We start from the raw sequence: 12,756 nt of genomic DNA on the forward strand, positions 1-12,756 counted from the left end.
CAATAGCCCTGTAGTCTGAGAAGTGGGGGATGTGCTTCAGCCTGTATGTGGTGAGGCACTGACCACATCAGTAAGATCACAGATACATTTCAGTGTGTTCTGTAACTTCCATTCCGGGGTTACTGAGTGAAAAATGAACTGGTAGAATTAGGCTGAGGACAAGTTTAAGGTATCTGGAGTTTCCATTATTTGCCAAATTATAACTAAGGGCAGAATTCTGGATTTCAGAATATACAGTCTGGATTGCATTATGACCTACTTGATAATGTCTTTTGTAATCTTAAAAACACAGTTTGGAGAGAGGAGTATTTTATTACAACACGGAAGCAGTAAGATTGAGAAGATAATTAACAATTGCCTAGAAGCCTGAATTAATTTGTAACTAGAATTTTTTGTAATGCCTTTGTGGTTTTATTGCAAAGTCTCAGGTCTTTAGTGAACTTCTGGACATCGAGGGAAACTCAGCTGTTTTCAGTGTGGAACCATTAGAGTTTTCATTTTTACTACTGAATCATCGAGTCATAAAATATAATAAGGACAAAGGGATGTGGCTGATACTTCAAAAAAAGTTAGACATTTTTGCTTCTATGAAGGTTCTTTCATTTTGAGAAAAGAGCTTCCGATAAAGAAAAATAGACACCAGAACTTAATGCCAGTGAAAAAATCTATATTACATGAACTGGGTAATTTTTCCCTTCCTTCCTTCCTTCCTTCCTTCCTTCCTTCCTTCCTTCCTTCCTTCCTTCCTTCCTTCCTTCCTTCCTTCCTTCCTTCCTTCCTTCCCTTCCTTCCTTCCTTCCTTCCTTCCTTTTGCAGGGCAATGAGGGTTAAGTGACTTGCCCAGGGTCACACAGTTAGTAAGTATCAAGTATCTGAGATTAGATTTGAACTCAGGTCCTCCTGAATCCAGGGCCAGTACTTTATCCACTGTGCCACCCACCTAGCTGCCCCCTGGGTAATTTTTCTTATTAGAAACTTGCGTTGTATCTGCTTATAAATCAAAATAAATTTTTTCCTCCTTAATTATAGAATTCATATATCCAAGTAAGTATTTGCTTTTAAAGTTGATCAGCTCTTTTTGAGGGTTTACCTTTATCCCAAAGATGTTGACATCGCTTGAAACAGTCCTATAATTCTGCTTTAGAATTGCTTCTGAAGTCAGTTTATGAATAACCTAGGAAGATTAGTCTTTGAGATTTATGCTTATTTTTATTGTGATTTTTTTGTTTTACTTAATTTTTTTTTGTGGGGCAATGGGGGTAAAGTGACTTGCCCAGGGTCACACAGCTGGTACGTGTCAAGTGTCTGAGGTCAAATTTGAACTCAGGTCCTCCTGAATCCAGGGCCAATGCTTTATCCACTGCGCCACCTAGCTGCCCCCGTTTTACTTAATTTTTAATGAAAGTAGTTACAAAAGAGGAATTTGGAAAATATTTGCACATTGGTAATATAGATAGCACAGTGCATAGAGCACCAGGCCTGGAGTCAGGAAGATCTGAGTTAAAATTTGGCTTTATACACTTTCTATCTGTGTAACCAGGGCAAATCACTTAACCTCTGTTTGTCTCAGTTTCAGCACCTACTTCTCAGGGTTGTTGAAAGGCTCAAATGAAATAGTATTTTTTGTTGTTGTTTGTTTGTTTGTTTTTTGGCAGGCAATGAGGGTTAAGTGACTTGCCTAGGGTCACACAGCTAGTGTTCATTGTCTGAAGTCGAATTTGAACTCAGGTCCTCCTGAATCCAGGACTGGTACTTTATCCACTGCCACCTAGCTGCCCCCTGAAATAGTATTTGTAAAGTGCTTAGCACAGTGCCAGCCACAGAGTAAGTACTAGATAAGTGTTAGCCATTCCTATTCTTACTATTTTTTTCATTTGTTTAACAATAATAGTAATTGTGCTAAGTGCTAGAGATACAAATAGGAAAGCAAGGCTGTCCCTGCTTTCAAGGAGTTACTCTCATTGGGGGAGAAAACATGTAGAAGAAAGTTTAGCTCCTGGGCAGATGAAAAGGAGGGCCCACTGCAGGGTGGAATTGCAAGGCCCAGGGGTTCTTATGATGTATGAGTAGGTCACATGACAGTGCCAGAGGGTCTTGATGGTGTAGAGGCAGGGAAGGTGGTGAGCCCTACTGCTTTTCTATCTAATGGGAGAAGAGGGAGTCAGTGACTCCCAACTAATCTGAACCATGTGTATGATAATATGAGTATATATAATGTGCTACAGCTTTTGTCTGTCCTTGGTTCTTGAAGAGGACCATGACACCAGGAACATGATGTCATGCCTTGCAAATGAATTGGATTTAAGTGAGGCAGGGTTGTGCAAAGTCATCAGCCTCACATCTTTCCTCCAGTGCCAAGACATAGATCAGGATGACTGGAGATGGCTCTGGATACAGTGGGAGACCTTGGCCTTTTTAAACCAAGGTCTGTCCCAGGTCTCAGTTTGTTTGAGGCAACAACCATCTAGTGATTAAGGCTAGATAAAAAATGAGGGTGAAGATTGGCTTCTCTTTTACCCAGTCAAAACAAACAAACAAAAATCAATCTGGGAGGGGAAGACCCTCAGGGTATCTGGACACAACAGAAACAATTGCTATTTACACTCACTCTGAGCCATCAGAACCCAATTACTACTTTGAGGAGTGACATTCATTTGGATAGAAAGTAAAACTGGGACACTATCAAACTCCTTCTGGGAATGAGTTATTTGGGTAAGTCCTGTTTTCCAGATACTGAATTGACTCACTGTTTGCTCTCATCATACTGGTTATTGACAAGGTGTAAAGGAGGAATAGCCCTCATGATCTGAACAATTTGTACTGCTGTTTTTGAAGAATTGTTTATTAAAGGCTACACATTTTATAGCAGAAAAATTTTATTTGTGCTTATTTGGAAAAAAAACCCCAAACCCATACAGGTCAGTCACCCCTCCCCCCAATACTTTCCTTAATATTTGAAATTTAGCAGAATTTGAGATATAAACCACTAAAAAGTTCACCTTTCAATAGTATGAATTCAGTATTTAATATTCTTAAATTGAAATATCTTTGTGTGACAAACTTTCTCATGTCTTCTATCACACTTTTTTCTTGGATAATATTTTGTTTTTTTGCAAATTTATTTTAAGTATATTAACTTTAGCAAAATCATAATAAAAGATATTCTCTTTGTTTCCATGGTTCTGATCTCTCTCACTCTCTTTTTAATATAACACTTCATGTGAATACCCTGGTTCATAGATTAAATCTGTGGAATAATTTTTTGGAAAGCACAGTGATGGTAAAAGTATTACTAAATGTTAATACTGTTTCCTCTACAGTTGCTTAGCAATAGAGCTTTGTTCTTTTCAGTTAATATTATGAGTTTGAAAATGATTTTAAAGATGATAAAATGGCTAAACAAAACATATTTGTCTATTGATGCCTTAGCTTTAACTCAACAAACAAAAAAAGAAACACCTCTGAAATATTTGGATTATTAAAATTTCCCGTGATGAGAGTTTTTACTTAATTTTTAGGGGTATACAATGCTAGCACATGCACAACCTGTTTTTATTATTTTTTAAACTGGGGACTTAGAGGTGTGGCAGATAAGCTATAGGAGTGGGTTGGTTTAGGGGTAGGATAATTCATTGGCTGTTACCAGGGAAGATATTGCAATCATCATTAAATTAGACTTAAATCTTTTTTTCAGTTCTGTAAATTCTTTTTTTTTAAGTCATAAATTGTTCCTGCAGTTTCATTATCTGGCTTAAAAAATGGTCTCAATCAGAAATACCAAAGTTACCCATTGTCAAAATATACATGGCTTAGTCACTTTCATTTGTTCACAACCCTTTTGCTTTTTCAGAGAACATTGATTTAGGGATACTGAATCCCAGCATGTAGTTTTGTTATTCTAATTTGTGCATGGTGTTCCCAGACCAAAATTTGGGAAGATTTTTCATAAAAGATTTTTCAATTTATTTAATTTCATTTTATGAAAACAAATTCCTTATTTTAAGTCATCAGCTTTCTCGTTTCGGTTTTAGGGTATTAATAAATGTTTTATACATTTGTTAGTAAAATTGAAATTATATTATCTACCAACATGTGTAGCTAAATCAGTAAACAGTTATGTTAGCTTTTCTGTGAACTTTTGGTATTCTTGGATTGCTTACCTCTGAAAATGTGTTGTTAGTGTTGGCACTGCAAAGACAGAATTTCCTGAGAGGAAGCAATAGTAAAATACTCAGGAAGTTATTAGGAAATGTGAACTTATGCTTGTGTAGATAAGCCACTGAGTCTTTTGTAAATATCAATGGAGTTTGCATCAGAGGAAAAGGAGAGGTTTGCTAACTTTCTTCATAAAGCTAGAAACTTTGACCCACTATATAATTTGTGGGTATATCCTATATCTCATTTTATGGGGTTTCATTGAATAAAAAAAACTTCCTAAAGTAAGAACTTTCATAATTGTTTTTTAAAATATTTTTTCTAGGGTTCAGTACCCAATTTAGATTAGATTTTAGATGTGTGTGTGTATACATGACATCAGTTGATATTTCTCCTGTAGCATTTTAAGTGGAATTTTAAATAAAAAAACTTATTCTTATCTTATACTTTAATTTTTTCTGCACTATGCAATAATTCACTAGCTACTTTAGAAATTTTGTATAGAAATAAAACCTTCCAGGGATTTTTATTTCTAAATTACATAGGATTTTATCTACAACATTATTTAAGATAAAGCAATATACTATTTGGTACATTTTTAAAAGAATTATGGGGTCAGAAAATAAGGTTAGATATTAAATATTTGAAGGTTAATGTTGCATATTAAATAATTCTAGGCCAAACCTTATAGAAAGTTTAAGAATATCATCTAATAAAGCATTTTTCTTTTCTTTTCTTTTTTTTTGGTGGGGCAGTGAGGGTTAAGTGACTTGCCCAGGATCACACAGCTAGTAGTGTCAAGTGTCTGAGGCTGGAATTTGAACTCAGGTCCTCCTGAATCCAGGGCCAGTGCTTTATCCACTGTGCCACCTAGCTGCCCTAATAAAGCATTTTTCATGAAATTAAATTATTTTTGGCAAGTTTTAACCTTAATATCATTCATCGTTTAAGAATATTTGTTGACTACCCACTAACGATTACCATACTATATCAATAATATGTGCAGTATGCCGTAGTTTTGCTTAGAATGTTTTTATAAAACAAAATAAATTTGGGGGTTTAAATTTTCTTGTCCTTTTTACAAACTTTTGATGAGGTATGTGTTGAATATCTGTCATAGAGCTGGAAGGAAATGAAGCAGATGCTGAGATTATGAAGAGGGCAAGAGATGAGAAAGTGGTTGAAAGACGTATGTAACCCCCCCCCAGATGAGCCAGGATGCCTGAGGATGCTTTACTGTTGGTGATAGGGTTTGGGCAGCAATCTGAACTGAGAGATCAGATGGACCTGAATAACCAAACAAGTAACATTTTATACTGAGAAGTAGGAAGGCTTGAGTTTTATCAGAAGTAGATCCCTTCCTCTTAAGCAAACCTTTATTTTTTTCCCTTTGCATATCTAACTTCTGATTGTCTCAAATTAGAGTCACTTCGGGATTGGCCGATTTCAGGAATTGTCATCTGCATCCTTAGAAGATGAGATCACAGATCTTTGGAGTGTTAATATCTTCGTTAAGGTTATAGTTTCTTTATTATATGTATATTTTGTTTTTGTTTGGACTTAATGATGTTGAACTTCGTTGGGTGGTATTTGAAATGCAGCATGGTGGTTGGGAGCAGCTAGGTGGCTCAGTAGATAAAGAACCAGCCCTGGTTTCAGGAGGACCTGAGTTCAAATGTAGCCTTATACACTTGACACTTATTACCTGTGTGACTCTGGGTAAGTCACTTAACCCTCATTGCCCCGCCCCCCCCCCCCCAAAAAAAAAGCAGCATGGTGGAAGGAATGCTGGTTTGGGAGTCTGAGGTGATAGATTCTACTCTTAGTCTTGTACTTAGTAACTGTGGAATCTTGTATAAATCATTTAATCTCCTTGAACCTTAGCTTTCTTATCTGTAAAAGGGATGATCGTACTTGTGCTACCTACTCCACAAAGTGGTTTTGTGGAAAGTGCTTTCCTACTAAACTTTTCTACAAATATGAGATTTTTTTTTTTTTTTTTTGGTGAGGCATTTGGGGTTAAGTGACTTACTTGCCCAGGGTCACACAGCTAGTAATTGTTAAGTGTCTGAGGTCGGATTTGAACTCAGGTCCTCCTGAATCCAGGGCCGGTGCTCTATCTACTGCTCCACCCAGCTGCCCAATATGAGATGTTATAATGCAAATAGTCTTAGTGTCTTCTGCGTTGTAAGGGATTCATTCTTCCCTAGCTATAGCATATGTAGCCTATACCTGTGTCTGTACCAGTCACTAAGGTCTAAGTGACTGTTGGTTGCCAATGCTCCCTTTCAAAGCTATCTGATATTGTGTCATCTGGTCATTGGTCCTCTTTTCTCCACAGTGTCTGCTGCTTTTTGCCTGGCCATTTATTGTCTCTCCTCCTGCTCCATTCATCCCCATCCTCTGTTTTTCTTCTTATCCTTCCTCTCTTATTCTTGCTGTTTTTTCCTTTGCCTTTTCATTTGGTATTTGACCTTATATAGACCACTCTAGGCAATCAGGTCTTAAATCTTTAGGTTGGCAAACTAACCAGACAGTACCTCTTCCATTCTTTAGCTGTTTTGTGCCCTTTTTGTCTGAGTGTGCTAAGAAGCTGTTTCGCTGTCAAATAAACAGACAAACAAACCAACGAATGAATGAATGAATGCATTTTTAAGAGGCTCCAGGTTTAGCCAGCATCATAGGATGATAGAAGGAAAGGTATCTTAAACTGTCTAAAAGAGACTTGGTTGCATTTTGCAACTTGTAAACTAATTATTATGAGGCAAAGCATGTTGTTTTGAGGATACAATTAATCTAGTTTGTTTTTAGCATTGTCTCAGAGTCACACCTGCTTAAACTGTGTTTTTCCTAAAATTTCTTCTAAGTAACTAACTTTCCTTGGGGTTGATTGGAAGAGGGACCTCTGGAAAGCTGTGCAGGTTTGCCATCTGGTGGTCAGTATACAAATTGTGATGTTGAATGGAGTAAAGGGATCCTGGCTTTATTCTGAACCTTGCCTTTCTAATTAAAGCCTGTTAGTGGTTTTTGGTCACCTTTGCTTGTTTGTCTAGTGGGGTTTGTTTAGTTTTTATCATTTTAGCCCAAGAAGAATCATATATTAGAAGCTGCAGTTCAAATATTATGGAACTTACTAGCTACTTACTGAGATTTATGGGTGGTTTTGTGTTGTATGAACCATATCTTTTAGTTCAGGAGAGCTGTGGAATAAAGGTTGGCATAGGGCAAGAGTGTCAAATTCAAAGAGACAGGGACCATTATGCCCTGCATGAGGATCCCTGCAAGCCACATATTGAATTGATTTAAAATGTAATATTATCCATATTTTATTGTATTTTTACTTATTTTGTTAAATATTTCCCAGTTACTTTGGGGGGAAGGGGGGCGGGCAATGAGGGTTAAATGACTTGCCCAGGGTCACACAGCTAGTAAGTGTCAAGTGTCTGAGGTTGGATTTGAATTCAGATCGTCCCTGAGTCCACTTTATCCACTGTGCTACCTAGCTGCCCCCTTCCCAATTACATTGTAATCTGGTTTTGCTGTATTCTGGAGTGTTGTGGGCTGCATGTGACCTACAGGTCACATGTTTGACACCTCTGGTTCTGGTATAATAGATCATGGAAAGGGCACAGGCTCTGGAGTAGAGTTGTTCTTCAGTCATGACCCTATTTGGGGTTTTCTTGGTAAAGATACTGAGTGGTTTGCCAGTTCCTTCTCCCAACTCATTTTACAGATGAGGAAACTGAGGCAGATGGGTTTGGGTGACTTGCCCAGAATCGCATAGCTAGTGAGTGAAACAGCTAAATTGAAAGCTTAGTATACCGAGAGTTGAAAAAGGAGGTGGCTATAGAGAGGAAGAAGATCTCACATTGCTGGGGTTCTACTGAGATGTTGTTATGGCAGACCTTTTTTGACACACACACAAAATGCGTCTGGACTAGAAACACAAAAAAAGCTATTTAAATTCATTTTTAGAAAATGGAAACAAAACACTAAACTTGTTTGTTTTAAACAATAAGAACAAAGACTATAACACTCTTTGGTAAGTAGAACAATTATGATAGAACCAGTTGAAGGTGAGAGAAGAGAAAGGAGGAGAGAAATTATGGAAAAGGCATACTGGTCTTGCCAATACTGGGTTGGAATTCTTTTGGTTTGTGAACTTAAGAGTAAATTGTTGTTGCTTTTTGAAAGTCTGATTAGTGCCCCAGCAGCTGAGATATATTTTCTGCAGTAAGAAGCAACTTTATTTTTAGACTTCAAAGTTTGTTTTGAAATAAAGAATTATTTTCTGTTGAATTCTGAAGAAAATATTAGACTATTAGACTTTGCTTTTAGAAATTTACTTTTAGACCTTAAGAGGTGTCAGTTAAAAAAAAATCAAGACTTGTGACCTTGGGCAAGTCACTTAACCCTCATTGCCCCAGCCACCCCCCAAAAAAAAGAAAGAAAAAAGAAAAAAAATTGGGACTGCTTCTTTCCAAATTGTCTCGAAGTTATATGTACAATCAGCATTCATTTAATTTTTTTATCAATATGCTTTTTGTTTCATTGTTTTCAGCTTTTTTAAAAAAAAGTAGCTTGTTTTAGATTTAATTCAGAAAATTACATGCATTCTCCCCTGCCCTTCCAATAAAATAACAAGAGAAGAAAACTGAAAAACCTTTTCGGAATAAAGAGACAGGTTCTGAATGTAATAGTCCCAGTAAACCTCTCAAGTAGGAAATTATGCTTTTTGGCCCCAGGGTGGTTGTCAGAACAGTAGCACCTTACCTAGCCTTCCTGTAATAGGAAGATGGACATCTGTGTTACCTACCTGAATTTAGCTCGTCCAGGCTCAAAATGAATCTCGTTATAGCTTCAATATAGTGTCTCCTTAGGAAGTTTTGTTGCATATGTAATGTTGGACACGTATGATGTTTTACTTTAGTAGAAAACTGTTATCCAAATACAAAAACTGTAAGAAATAAGCTTTGGACAATTTTCGAGTGAATTTGTGATTCCTGTCTATACATATACACATATTGAGCCAGCTGTGAATAGCTTGCAGCTGGATTATTATAATCAAATTGGAATTATTTTCCTTAATTGACTGTTTCTTACTTTGCATCATAGGGGAGAAATCCTTTAAAGTATTAACATTTAACCATCAGTGTGAATGGTTCCTGACACAGGGAATATTTAAAAGAAGGTACTTCTGTTGAGTATAGTTGCTTTAAATTTTCTCTTTACTCTTCTCTCCTCTAGACAGTCTCATTCAGTTCCATGTCTTCATTTATCAATTGTGTGCTGATGGCTTTTATATCTTTATTTATAGTTCCATTCTTTCCTTTGAGCTTCAGAGTAAGACTTGCCTTTCCTGGGATCTCCTGGACACCCCCATACTCTAGAATCAAATTCATCATATCCCAAAGTGAACTGAATATCTACCCCCTTTCCCAGTCTGCCTCCCTTCCCTCTTCTCTGTTTCTTTATCCTCCCCTCCTCCTATCCAAACAAGTGCTAATATTTTTATCGAGGTACTCTCTCTCCTGTTCCTTCTCTCCTCTACTTAACACCTAGTTGAAATCGAGACTTTCATTAACTCTCACCTGGACTACTCTAATATAAATAGCCTACTAAATAATCTCTTCCCCTTCTCCCCCTTTGTTAAAGTAATCTTCCCACCATATAGGTGGCTGGATCTCAGAGCTCAAAGAGAACTCAGTCCACTGATTCAATCCATACCTGACTCAGATATCCCCCTTTACAAGGGGTCTATCTTCTGCTTTTCTAAAACAGGACTTCTTAAACTTTTTCCACTCGTGAAGCCTTTCTACCCAAGAGTTTTTATGCAACCCTGGGTATATAAGTATATATAATAGGTATACATAACCTTTTACTGTTGCCAATTTTTTTTGCAACCCCCACATCCAGTTACTCGACCCTATACAGGGCTACAACTTTCTTGGCCATTGGAACAAATTGTTCTCATCCACCCATTGGAGTAGACACCCCCAATGACTTTGAGGCCCATTGGTTACTCTTAACCTGGTTTAACCCGTCTGCCCAGTGCTGCTATAATTATTTGGTATTATATAGGGACTTTTCCTCCATTGTTGCTTCCTTGGGGTTATATGCTCAGTAATGGAGTGTTTGGATCAAAGGATACATATGGACATTTTAGTCATTTTATTTGCCTAATTCCAAATTGCTTTCCAAAATGGTTTGTACTGTTTCACAACTCCACAAACATTGTATTGATGGACCTTTCTACAAGCCCTTGAGTATTGACTGTTGCTATTTTTTGGGTCGTTATTGACAACTTTCAGGGTGTGAGGTGAGATTTCAGGGTTATTTTCATTTGTGTTTCAGTTAGAGTATTTTTTTTTTCTATGTAATTGTGAATACTTCACAGTTCTTTTGAGAACGGCTTGTTCATATTTCAGATTACCTATTGGTGAATGGCTATTAGTTGTATGTATATGTATATATGTATTAATTGTTCATATAACTTGTATACTAAACCCTTACCAGAGAAATGTGATGTAAAGCTTTTTCTCATTTGATCATTTCCTTTCTTATTATAGGTTCACTAATGTCATCTATACAGAAGTTCCCTCTTCTGCTTCAAACGTAGTATTATGTTCTTTCAGTTACCTTATTCTTTTTACACTCACTCTTCTGGTTTGATGATGCCCCCTTCAGTCTAGTCCTCCTCCTTAGTTTTCCCATGTCATTTTTTGTTTTGTTTACTCACTCTTTTCAATATCACATTTTCTTTCAGTTTGCTCTAGACCCACATTCTCTTAATCATGACCTCTATAATAATTATCTGGTCTCTTTCTTTTTTCCATACTCTTCATGAAACCAAAACTTCAGGGTATCTACTTTAGACTTTTACCTCTTGGAGCTTTCTTCCACTGCTTTGGAGCATTTTCCTCATGGAGCCTCTTTTCCATTTTGCCTCAATTCCAGAACAATGCCAAGTATTGGAGGTGAAAGAGAGGTGACAGCACCTGGTGGTAGTTCCCTTTCCCCTTTACACATCCATGATTGTGCAGTACACCACTGATCTAGACCCTCCCTTGTTGACCTTTTTCTACATTTGCATGGAAATCTTCCTGTGTCCTTGCTTTCCCACTTCATGTGCCAGTTATCCCTGGGGTTGGGGGTTCCAACTCCCCTCCTCCTACGACAAAGAGACTTTTCAATCACCAAATCTCACAGACGTCATCCAGTGTAAGTCCTCATTTACTTTCTTACATTTCATATCCTTTCATGGACTCTATAATCCAGCAATACTGGTCTTCTTGTTGTTACCTGAACACATTTCATCTCCTGACTTTGTGTCTTTCCTGGCTGTCCTCCATACCTCGATGCTCACCCTCTTCCTCATTACTTCCTGACTTGACTGCTTCCTTCAAGACTTAACTCAAATTCCACTTTTTATAAGAGGCCTTTCTGGTCATTCTCTCTCCTCCCTCCACTTCCCTAGTGCCTTTCTCTCTGTGATTACCTTATATTTATATCATATATATCTTTTTTGTACATAGTTGTTTGCATTTTTTCTCCATTAGAATGTGAGCTTCTTGAGAGCAGGGATTGTATTTTTGCCTTTCTTTTTTATTCCCAGTGCTTACCACAATACCAGGAACTTAGTAAATACTTAATAAATTCTGATTGATTGACTTACCACTTTCCTACTTGCCCTACTTCAGAATTTCTTTATTGCTATTGAGAGTGTTACCATTTTTGTAGTCTTCCAGGTCTGCAAACTAGGTATTGTACTGTGCTCTGCACTCTTACTGCACATATTCAGTTACTAGCAAAATCTTGCTGTTTCTACCTCCACAAAAGCTCTTGAATCTATCATTACTAATCCTGCAACCATCTCCTTAGTTCAGACCCTCATCCCCTGCCCTGTTACAATGGCTTTCTTCCCTTTTCAAGTTTCTCCTCACTCCATTACATCCTCCACAGTTGCTAAAGTGATTTTTCCATATGCACAAATCTGACTTAGTTAACTCCCCTAAGTTCAGTAAAGCTCTTGAATAGATTCTGGGGGCTTCCTATTGCATCTCTTTGACTTTTAAAGCCCTGCAAATTTGGCTGTAATTCATCTTTTCACCTACGTTATTTTTTCATTTTTTTCTTCTTTTTTTCACCTACATTATTAATTATTCCCCTTCCCATACTCTAGCATCATGCCAAATTGGTTGTCTCTCTATTCCTCATAAGTGAAGTGCTATCTCCCATAACTGTGTCTTTGTTCTGACTGGACCCTAGAATGCATTACTTCTTCATCTCCATCTCATAAATCCTTCACTTCCTTGTGATTCAGTTCAAACATAATCTTCTATATGAGAACCTTTCCTGATCCCCCCACCTAATTTATAGTCCTCTCCCACTATAACTACCCTGCATTTATCTTGCAAATATTTACATGTTGTCTCCAAAAGAATTTAAGTTCCTTGAACACAGGAGACTGCTGTAGTTTTTGTTTTTGTATCTCCAACAACTAAAATACTGCCTGGCTCATTAGTAAGTGCTTAAAAAATGCTAGTTTCATCATTTGATACATTCAAAACAATTCTATGACTAACTCCAACAGTGTTCAGT

This window comes from Dromiciops gliroides, chromosome 2 (genome assembly GCF_019393635.1).
Source record: "Dromiciops gliroides isolate mDroGli1 chromosome 2, mDroGli1.pri, whole genome shotgun sequence".
NCBI lineage: Eukaryota > Metazoa > Chordata > Mammalia > Microbiotheria > Microbiotheriidae > Dromiciops > Dromiciops gliroides.